Here is a 12,091-nt window from a genome sequence, read left to right as displayed (position 1 = left end):
AAGGTATAATGTGTAAGCTAAGCAGATGCAATTTAACCAAATTGGAAGCAATACAAGCTATACATCCGGCTGGAGTGGTGAGCATGATCATCTAGTACGTGAGAGCCTAGTGGGAGGCGGGCTGCTTCGCCACCATCGCAACTTTTTAGTTGGCTTCCAGGTGATGCCTATCTTTGCTGGGCTTGTCACTGGCTCGGCCAGTGCCCTGACTAGCTATTTGTCTTCTGGTGCTCACGGGATGGTGGTTCATGTAAAAAATATCTTTCCTTATCTTACCGATTTCGGCATTTCGAATACAAGCTAGACACCATATGGAACATGCAACCACATATGACACCGCGAAGTTAAAGCAAGCACCTGGGATGGTGGTTCATTGCGAGCGAGGTCATCAACTCCAGAGCTACGTTCCCCATCTCCATCTACTGACACTACACCCTTTAAAGCGTTGAAACGTGTCTTGCCTAGACGCACACCAAACTGGAGCGACTTCTCTCTTTTCTTTTTGGCTTCTCTCATGGCAGCAGAGTCTGAAATACCCTTGCATAAAAACGCAACAGTGAGAGTAAGGGTGAAGTGTGTGCAGAACTAGTGCACTATAAAAGTAGCAGATAGCAGGTGGCTGAAAACTAAATGACAGGATACATATGATAGCTCTACAACATTGCATGGAAAACAAAATTAGATTCTACTCTGTATGATTTTGTAATATATGAGCACAGGAAATGTAGGTACTCCTCCAGTACACCACCACATGTGGCCATATCTAAGATAACAGTTGACTGAAAATAAATAGGTTAGTCAATTTTTTTAATGAACCGTCCGATCTATAAAGAACGGGCAGATGGCCTTCGTCTACCTCCCGCCAGTCGCTGTTGATGATCTTTCTCGAACCGCCAGTGACCACCGGCCCAGACCCCTGCCTCCGCCGCCCCGCCCTCTCATCGACCTCACACCACCGCCGTGCTTGGCAGCGCCCCCAGGCCATCCCTTTAATCTCGGACGACCTCCAGATCGGGCGCCAGTAGCTATAGGCCGCACACGCCCCTAAGATAAACACCAAGGCGTTGCTTCCCCGGCGTAATAGGCGTACTAGCGCATGTTACGCCGGGGAATGCTTCCGTTAATTGGAAATCAAATGGCCCGAAATTGAAATTCAGGGGGGCGACGGACCTCTAGCTAAGGTGAAATAGTATATGAGGAGAAACCTTGTGCATCACGAGTTACTAGGAACATCTAGTATCAAGAAGAAGCGGTCAACTAGTGTCTTCTATGGGATGAATACCGTGCAAGCAGAGACGTAAGATTTGCACGAATAAGGGAAGAGGAGTACCTTTTTCGGTTGCCGGTGTGGTCACCTCCACAAGTCGCGCCGATTTTCTTCCTTTTACCGGGGAAACCAATGTTCTAGAGGGTGCAGGCTTGGACGAACCCATGGCCAAATTGTTTACTGTGTTGCCGTGGCCGTATGTCGGCAGAGGGGAAGAAGATCCGAGGCGGCGAAGAGACCATCCCACTAGCATCCGTCATGGCGGATTTGCCGCATTGGTTCTAGACCCAATTATTGACGGATTTCATCTCACTAGAGTCCTCATGGACGGCGGCAGCAGCCTGAACCTGCTTTACCAGGATACAGTGTGAAAAATGGGCATCGATCCCTCGAGGATTAAGCCCATCAAAACGACCTTTAAAGGCGTAATACCAGGTGTAGAGGCCAACTGTACAGGCTCAGTCACACTTGAAGTGGTCTTCAGATCCCCGGATAATTTCCGAAGCGAGGAATTGGTCTATGACATAGTCCCATTCTGAAGTGGCTATCATGCACTGCTCGGACGAACCGCATTCGCCAAATTCAATGCGGTACCGCACTACGCATACCTTAAGCTCAAGATACCAGGCCCTCGTGGAGTAATTACGGTCAATGGAAACACCGAACGCTCCCTCCGAACGGAGGAGCACACGGAGGCCCTTGCAGCGTTAGTACAAAGCAGCCTCTCCAGGCAATTCTCTAGTCCGGCCACTAAACGCCCGGACACCGTCAAGCGCGCACGGAGTAACCTACAACAAGACCGCCTGGCACATTCCGAGTAGGCATAGCAATGCGGCCCCAACCCCAACCCTCGCAAAAGGCGACGCCAGTACTTCGTGTACATAACTACGCTCTGGAAATACCATGGGCACAGGGGGAGGGGCACCATCATGACACGCCCTAAACACGGCTTAAACCGCATCAGGGGCTGCCGATTTTTTACTTTTCTCTTACTTCCAGGACTCTACTCTTCGGAAGGCCTGTTCGGCAGTTTAATTGCCGCACAAACGATGCAAGAACCAGGGAAGCAGACAAGCCATGCCGCATTACGGAAATCCCAGGTGGTCTCTATCACGAGTAGTATACCTGTTTCGCATACTATTCCTCAACTTGCCCCTGGAGCAGACATGTTAAATAGTCCAACTTTTCGTTTATCACATTACTTGTATCGTTCTGCTTCGATCGCAGCTATTTCTAAACAATGCATAGCTTTTGTCTATTTTTGCATTATCTTTTTATAAATAAATGTTCCTTAACGACATGTTGCACCCGTACAACTTGGTACGACCAAAATACGCCAGGGGCTCTTAGCACCCCTCAATATGGTGTGAGAAGTCCGAACACTTTCACAAGTGCGGCACCCTGAACTTATAGCATTATATGCATTGGCTGCGAATCATGTCTTGGGTCAATAGTTGGGTTTGCCCGGCTCCTATGTTTTGGTGCCTTACGTTCCGCTATATCGGCTAAGGTAGCACTAGGAGAACCACTGCGATTGTGCCGCTGTTGAGCTGGGCCGAGCACCTCAGTGGAGAAAGCTAAAACTGACTGTCATGATGAAGCGAGAGTTGGTCGCTGTTCGAGAGGTTTTTTCGAGTCCCTAAAGACTTATGCCGCTTAGGGCGAGGAGTCGGCTCTGTCCGGCCAAGGCGTGGATAGCGTCCCGAACTCGGTCTTCCGAATACTAGGGGCTTCGCCAAAATTTAAAATTATAGAATTCTATGGCTAAGTGAGAGTGTTCACGCATTATAGTCCGATTGCCTCGTTCGTTGGGCTGAGCGCCTCCCTTGAAGGACCCAAATATGGGAAAAAGAGCACCCAGGTTTATCCCCGAACACCCCAGCACTAGCGGCATGGGGGCAGAAGCCGACGAATCGCCATCTCTCAGTATTGATAAACAGCCGCACAGAAGGTAATATTTTAAATTCAAGCAGCATTGCTCAGCGCATATGAACAAGTTTTCAGCGCACAGGACAAACACGAGCGAGTTTTACTCAAAGATTACATCCCTAGTACATTCATCCGCCACAAGGCGGGCACCCTTCAAAACATACTTATAGTAATTTTCGGGCTTGCAATGCTCTTTCCCCGCTGGTGGCCCATCCGTCACAAGCTTCTCCGCATCCAGCCTGCCCCAGTGCACCTTAGCACGGGCAAAGGCCCTACGGGCACCTTCAATACAGACGGAGCGCTGGATGACTTCGAGCCTTGGACAGGCCTCCACCAGCTACCGCACTAGCCCGAAATAGCTCCCAGGAAGAGCCTCTCTAGGCCACAGCCGAACTAGGAGGCCCCTCATGGCCTGTTCGGCCGCCTTGTGGAGCTCGACCAGTTGCTTCAGCTGGTCGCTCAGGGGCACGGGGTGTCCGGCCTCAGCATACTGAGACCAGAACACCTTCTCCGTCGAGCTGCCCTCCTCGGCTCGATAGAATGCGGCGGCATCGGATACACTCCGGGGAAGATCTGCAAATGCCCCTGGAGAGCTCCGGATCCGGGTAAGTATCAAGTAACTCACGTTTATGTGTTTACTTTGCATAAAGAATACCTTACCCGCCGCTCTCTTCTTCACCTCGTCCAACTCCTGGAGGGCCTTATGGCATTCGGTCTTGGAAGACTTGGCATTTTCAATAGCCCCCGCGAGCTCGGACGCTCGCGTCTTTGAGTCAAGCTCCAAACTCTCATGTTTCTTCATGAGAACCTAGAGCTCTTGCCGCACCTTGCCAACCTCGGCCTCATACCTCTCCCGCTCGGTGCGCTCCGCGGCCGCACTCTTCTCGGCCTCAAGCAGCGCTTTCTTAAGGGTCGCCACCTCAGATGTGGCCCCTACAATAGCCATGTTAATCCTGTCATTCCTTGCAATTGCAGCTTTTTCATATAAATATTCAACCAAGGTATTTCTTACCTTCCTTCTCCTCGAGCTGCTTCTTGGCACGCCCGAGCTCTTGCTCGGACTTCTCGAGGCTCTGCTTCAGCGTGTCCACTTCTTCAGTCAGTACGGCTGACGCCAGCAGAGAAGCCTGCATATTGACTCCTTTTGTTAGACTCCTGCGAATTCTTTGATCCTCTATTCGGCTTTTCTTCTCGAACGCCCAACAGAGCATCAGGGGCTACTGTCTATGTGGTAATATTTTTTAAACATTATTTACTTACCTCAAAGCCTGTCAAAAGGCTAATACAAGCTTTAGTCAGTCCGCTCTTGGCGGACTGAACCTTCTGGACCACCGCACTCATAATAGCGCGGTGCTCCTCGTCGATGGAGGCGCCTTGGAGCGCCTCTAACATATTGTCCGGCGCCTCCGGTTGGACGGGGGCCGCCGACATGGTGGACTTGCTCCTCTTGGGAGGAGGTCCCCCGCCGAACTCCGGAACCTTTGAAGGTTCCGGAGTGGTTTCCGGCCTAGAGCCGGACTTGGAGCCCTGGGGGGTTTCATCGCCTTTACTCCTGGAGTCCGGGAGGTCGCCTTGCGGCGCCTCGGGACCACCTCCTCCCCGCTTGGAACCTGTTGGGACAACACCTCGGTGTCGTCCGTAGGGCGGGGGGAGGAAGCCGTCAGAAGCGAGTTCAAATCCGATGAGTCCAGCGAGCCGCTCGACGACGCGTCGAGCCGGTCTTTGGGTGGGCTGCATAAGCATATTCGACATAAGGGAAAGCTGTGCAATAAATGAATACTATGAATTACTCCGGTATCCGGATAATTACGATTTTGCCAGGGGGCTTGGCCCTGGGCTTCCACTCCTCTCCACCGACATCGGCGTCGGCGGAGTAGTCCGGAGGAAGGGTTTTTGCCTTCTTGGACCCTCTGGCCTCCTCAGAGAGGGCGGCCTTCCTTTTCTTCTCTCCTCCCGCTGGAGGGGGAGAGGTTTCTTCTTCTTCCTCCTTGTCTTCATGACAGGAAGGCGCTTCGGGACCGTCGGATGATGAATCCGACACCTCCTGGCGCTGGGCACTCTTTCGAGTCCCCGCGGCCCTTTTCATGGCCTTCTTCTCCGGCACCACATAAGGCGCCGGAACCAGCAGCTTCGCCAAGCGAGCGTCCGTTGGGCCTTCGGGCAAGGGAGCTGGACAGTTGACCTGTCCGGACGTCACCTCCCAATCCTATCAAAGATAAGGGAGCTTAGATCCCGCATAGAGTCAAACTGTGAAAAACTGATACCCTGTAAAAGGACAAAAACAGCTTACTGCATGAGCGTGATGCTGAGTACTGAATCCGCGATCCTCGGTAGCGGATGCGGGAGCCTCGGCGCCCTTGAAAAGCATCCTCCAGGCATCTTCATACGTCGTGTCGAAGAGCCTGTTTAGAGTTCGATGCTGCACCGGGTCGAACTCCCACAGGTTGAAGGCCCGTCGTTGACACGGGAGGATCAGGCGGATGAGCATAACCTGGACTACATTGACAAGCTTGAGCTTCTTGTCCACCAGGGTTTGGATGCATGTTTGGAGTCCGGTCAGCTCTCCTTTTTTACCCCAAGACAGGCCTGTCTCCTTCTAGGAGGTGAGCCGCGTAGGGGGGCCGGATCGAAACTCAGGGGGTGCGACCCATTCGGTGTCGCACGGCTCAGTGACGTAAAACCACCATGATTGCCACCCCTTCAGGGTCTCCACAAAGGAGCCCTCGAGCCACAGGACGTTGGCCATCTTGCCAACCATGGCACCGCCGCACTCCGCCTGGCTGCCGCACACCACCTTTGGCTTGACGTTGAAAGTCTTAAGCCATAGGCCGAAATGGGGCGGATGCGGAGGAACGCCTCGCACACGACGGTGAACGCCGAGATGTTGAGGACGAAGTTCGGTGCTAGATCGTGGAAATCCAGGCCGTAGTAGAACATGAGCCCCCGGACAAATGGATGCAGAGGGAAGCCCAGTCCGTGGAGGAAATGGGGGAGGAATACCACCCTCTCATGGGGCCTAGGGGTGGGGATGAGCTGCCCTGTTCGGGAAGCCGGTGCGCGATGTCGCTAGCCAGATATCTGGCCTTCCTCAGCTTTTTGATGTGTCCCTCCATGATGGAGGAGACCATCCACTTGCCTCCCGCTCCGGACATGACTGGAGAAGGTTGAGGTAGTAGTGCGGACTTGGGCGTTGGAGCTCGAGTGCGCGAGAATGGATAGGCAAAGGAGGAAGCAGGCGTGGGTGAAAAGGTGGATCCTTATCCCCTTATATGGGTGGACACGACTACATGTCCCCACCAGCCTGGTAAAACTTGCTTATCTCCAAGCGCCGTAATCAAAGGCGCGGTTGGGTTATCCACGCCCGTATTGATGAGAATCCCGGAATAAGGGGGCACAATCTCTGCTTTGACAAGACGTGCTAGGAAACCGCCTCGCATGACGCGCTGAGGTGGGATAATGAAATGACTGGATAAAGGCTTGGCCATGGTGTGTCGCACTACGGAATACGTCAGCAGATTAGATTTGTGTAAATATTATTCTCTCTATGGCAATATGTGGAAAACTCATTTTGCAGAGCCAGACACCATCTTTGTGTTTAAAATCTTCTATGAAGTATTTGGAGGAGGAACCCGCCTTGCAATGCCGAAGACAATTTGCGCGCCGGACTCGTCGTCATTGAAGCCTGGTTCAGGGGCTACCGAGGGAGTCCTAGATTAGGGGGTGTTCGGATAGCCGAACTATACCTTCAGCCGGACTCCTAGACTATGAAGATACAAGATTGAAGACTCCATCCCGTGTCCGGAAGGGACTTTCCTTGGCCTGGAAGGCAAGCTTGGCGATACGGATGTTCAGATCTCCTACCATTGTAACCGACTCTATATAACCCTAACCCTCTCCGGTGTCTATATAAATCGGAGGGTTTTAGTCCGTAGGACAACATACACATCAACAATCATACCATAGGCTAGCTTCTAGGGTTTAGCCTCTCTGATCTCATGGTAGATCTACTCATGTACTAACCATATCATCAATATTAATCAAGCAGGACGTAGGGTTTTACCTCCATCGAGAGGGCCCGAACCTGGGTAAAACTTCGTGTCCCTTGCCTCCTGTTACCAACCGGCCTAGATGCACAGTTCGGGACCCCCTACCCGAGATCCGCCGGTTTTGACACCGACAGACGGCGTAGCAGGAACAACTCCGGTACGGTGGAGGGTGGCGAAGTTGGAGTGGCAGCGGTGAAGCGTAGGACGATGTGGTTGAACTGGCTCGGGTACGAACGGCTCGACCTCGGCGTCAACTACTAGCCGTGGAGGGTGTTGCGGTTGAGGTTGCGGTGGACGATGACGTCGGGGTATCGGCTCCGGCATGATGGAGGAGGGCGGCGGTTGATGGGTGGGATGGGGTGGCGGACGGAGGACGCCGGGGTTTCGCGGCTGGTGGAGAGGTAGTTTTGGCGCCCACGGAGTACGAATGGGGAATCAGACGGGTGGGGGAACCATGTTTCGGTCTGGCACGCGCTTGTTTTTGGCTTTTTTGAACAGAAGATGGGACGCGCTTGTTTAAAATTTGGGGAAAGTACAAACTTTGCGCCCCTCTTAAATTTCGGACCTACTACGGGTCGGTGGTAGGATGGTAATCCCAGGTGTCCCAAATAGTGGGCGGGAGCGATTTCGGCTGCGCGCATGTGTGCTTAGGCGGCCGTTGTGCATGAATGTTTTTCGTATGCGGTTGCGTGGCATCTAGATGAAGCTACAAATCTACCCCGATTTAGACGTTTGGACGTTGGGCCGGTAGGTATCACGGGTCGGAGTTATTAGAAAAGTAATTTCCTTGTACTACCAAACATTGGTCTCATGCGGTTTCGGGCGAGTAGAGGCTGTTTTGGCGCTTCGTTCGAAATTTTGAAACACAAGCATTCACGTTTAGAGTACTCTTGAACTATGAGGATTGACCTAAATATACAACGTTATATTTGACCTTTTATGTTTGTAAACCTCATTAAATTATCCGCTTCTTTTTGAAATTTTGACACTTGAAAATCCTATAACAACGATTATTTTGGAATGGAGGAGTTAAATTTGAATCTATTTTGTACACAACTACATATGCTATTACGTACAAAATCAGAGCAAAGATTGGTGCCCCCATAATTTAGGTATGGTTTACAAATGCCATGATATCAAATTCAAATAATTGAATGGACTTCATGTTGAATTAGATTTTTTTAAACCACCTTAGGCTGAATTCAAATGTATGCTAGTTCGTAGGTAGTAGCTATTTATAATGTCCATTGTGTAACTTTCGTATGTATAATGTGCTTTACACACACAACATGAACTATACTCACGTTTATATTCGATTGCTAAAGCGATGCATTGTCTGGAGTTCAAAATACTAACTATGTGCATCAATTGTGTCGAATAATAACATAGACATGCTCAAATTCGATAGAATCTAGATGTCTGATGGATCAATGACCGCTCCTTACGCGAATTGCAAATATCATGATCCCATCCTAATATTTGGATAAAATTTATATCTTTAATCAATGTGTAGAGCAGTCTTTTATGTGTAGTTTCACTCTCCATCTATGGTCTCTCACACATGCTCACACACTCTGTCCCGAGGTATTTTTCTCGCACACATGCTCTAGATATAACCCTCCCTCCCTCTCATAACCATTTACAACTGTTTTCACTAACCTTTATCACAAGCACTCTTCCTCTCGCAAACATACACACGCACAATCCTCATCGCCCCTATCTATATACATGGACCTGCCTACGTGTCTCATGTACGCACATTATCTTTACGCATTGTCTCACACCTCTCTTCCTAATCGACGAGTATGATTCTAGCAGAGCATTCTGTAGGATGCCCCTTAAAGTTAGGTTGGATGAATAGTAATACCAGAGATAAAGGGGTTACCTTAGTTCGAGAACCTAGGGTTACAAATCCTAGCCGGCTTTGTCAGTGGACACAGAGTCCTTCACAATTCTGCTATCTTTGTCTTGTACGACTAGTCATCCATGGGTCTTCCTAAATGCGTTACGGGCCGACCAATGTGGCGCAGGACGGAACAGAACGAAGGGCCTCACCTCGACCCACCGGACCTCACGTGGTGACACACCCTCTGCCCCCACGTCTCATTATCTTCTCACACCCACACATACCAACACAAACACCACACACACACAGAAAATTTCTCCTGGTGCCTCTATTCCCTCCCCCCTTGCATATACACACTCAAGGGAATGGAATCTCTTGTCATGATGTCATATTCGTCTCTCTCTCTAGACCACTCTAATTTCTCATGCTATCTCTCCCACGCCCCCCCCTCGTCGGCCCCTCTATCCATGCCTCTCTCGAATACATAATACACACACATACCTCTCTAGGCCCCGCCAAATGCATCAACTACACATTCACACATGTTACATCACGTACCACATTGATCTAAAAAGCCCTCTCTTCACGTTTATTTCGCATACAACATTCCTTTTGAATAAAGTGTGGCCAAAAAATTATTTTAGAGTTTCTACATATATACAGCATTACAAAGTTATATGGAGGAGTACGAACGCTAATTTGCACTGCATGGTGCCCACAATGATATTTATTCCGCATTGTGAATGTGTATATTTTTATACTATATACAAAGTTAGTCATAATAAAGACAAACGAAGAGCATCTCTCTCTCCATCGCATACCCCCCTGTACGCCCCTTTCACGTATGCACACAAAACTATCTCTAGGTCCTCTGAAAGTAAGCCCCGAGAAAATTCAAGCATGTTTCATCTTTCGCTCGCGATATATGCAATGACGATCATTGTATTTGAAGCAAAAGCACGATACGTACATTGGACTTCAGAATCCACTCATTATGGTGACCATTTACGCTTAGTGGTTATTATGCAGTCACGGGCTCACCGTACAACTCTGTATTTGCTCATGACATGACTAGTTGACCAGTTAAACGCTCCACGAGGCACCTCTAGTGTTGCATCACATTATCTCACTACCATCATGCCCACCTGCCGACTTGTATCTACTCTACATCTACACTCTTATAAAATACATAAAATACACTCACATAAAAACAGAGTTGGTGATGATGGTGTGCCTGCCATCCTACAATATAGGCCGTCCGATTTATATCTGACAGATAGGAAAGAAACTATGGCAATTTTGCAAAAAGGTACCCACACCTCTCCACATTTGCAAATAAGGCCTTCCCTCATTCATCCTTTTCTCTCACAAGATAAACAAGTCATACAGATGCATCTTGATGTTACATGCAACGCATGGGCATCTTGCTAATAAGAATGATAACAAACGACAAAAAATATTTGGACGGTGGTTCAAAGCCATGACCGCGGGCACAGCGGACAAGGTGGCCTTGTATTGGTATGCCGAGCCGTCTGTTTTAACACACATGAGCTGGTGTGGTGATTATACACACACGCACGCATGCACACGAACTGCATCCACTCAACACTCACACAAACACATGCACCCACGGACGCACGCAACACTCACACATACACACGCAGCCACGCACGCATGCAACACTCACACGCACGCACCCAACACTCACACGCACACACGCACGCATGCATGCACACACCATTACACCACACGACCAACACATGCTCTCACGCTCAAGTGCTCAACCTACACGTGCATGCGCACACATCAGGCCCTGACAGACACATACGCAACCAGGTGATTCCCTCGCACGGGTTGGAGCCTTGTCGCGCCTGCGTAAATTTGTGTTTATCTGACATTTTACCTATGCGAACTGATAGGTGGGACCCACAATGAACGTGGTCAATTTAACTAGTCAACATGGCGCCACACAGACTATTTGTCCGGTCAACAGAGTGCAATCCAATGCTGAGCTGTAAGCAAGTGACCGTATAATCACCGCAAAACGTATATAGTGACCGTAATCAGCTTATTCTGAAGTTCGGTGACCGTATTACGCTTTTCTCTGTAGGCCCTCCAAAACTACATCTCTACACATTCTCGTATGTTACATCTAACAACTATGCAATACAACACTACTACTACACTCTAACACAATAAATCATATGTGTTTTTAGTTTTACTAGATATCATATTGTTACTTATAATTATTCAGTTTGCATACATTAAAATTGCCTTTGAAATGTATGGCCAGTATCATCTACCGCGCGGGAAAAATCCCGCCCTCTCCTGTTTAATCGGGTTTGTATTGATGGATCGTGCGAAACAGCAAAACTATAGTACTATACAGTACAAGTGACAGTTCACTGGGACGTCGTGTCGTCTATTCCTCCATCGTAAGAGTGGAGCGCTCGCTTTCATAAATATTCTAGTCCCTTTCGCCGACATGTGGGACATTAAGCTACCGGGTCCACGTGCCATACCGGAATACAGTGCAGAGCAGCCGGGTTGAAGCACCCCAGTCATGGCGCCGGCGTAGTAATGAGCAATGAGGCGTCAAATCACAAAGTTGCACCTTTCCCACAGTTAAGTTCGAGGGATGAAGAAAGAATCATTTCACTCGTTGCTAAATCCGCTTCTCCCTCATCTTCTTCAACTTAACCACGTGTTGCTTCTGCCGTTGTTCTGCCTCATGTGGGACGCGGATCGGCTTGGTAAAGCACTGACACGTGGGACCGCATGTTATCAAACCGCCAGGACAAGGTCCTCCGGAAAAAAGAAGCCTAATCCTAGACATACAAAGGGCTACGTAGCTGCTACATATACTTTCCATCAAATCTATATATGCCCCCCTGATTTTTAGGTGGGGTGGGCCTAATCCTCTCCATTAATCCAATCAAATAGTCCCATATCACATCAATTCGTAACTTTACGTAAACCATTACGTGGATGTAGCATTGCTCA

The sequence above is a fragment of the Triticum urartu genome, chromosome 2, assembly GCF_003073215.2.
Source record: "Triticum urartu cultivar G1812 chromosome 2, Tu2.1, whole genome shotgun sequence".
Lineage (NCBI taxonomy): Eukaryota > Viridiplantae > Streptophyta > Magnoliopsida > Poales > Poaceae > Triticum > Triticum urartu.
This window is presented reverse-complemented; position numbering follows the sequence as displayed.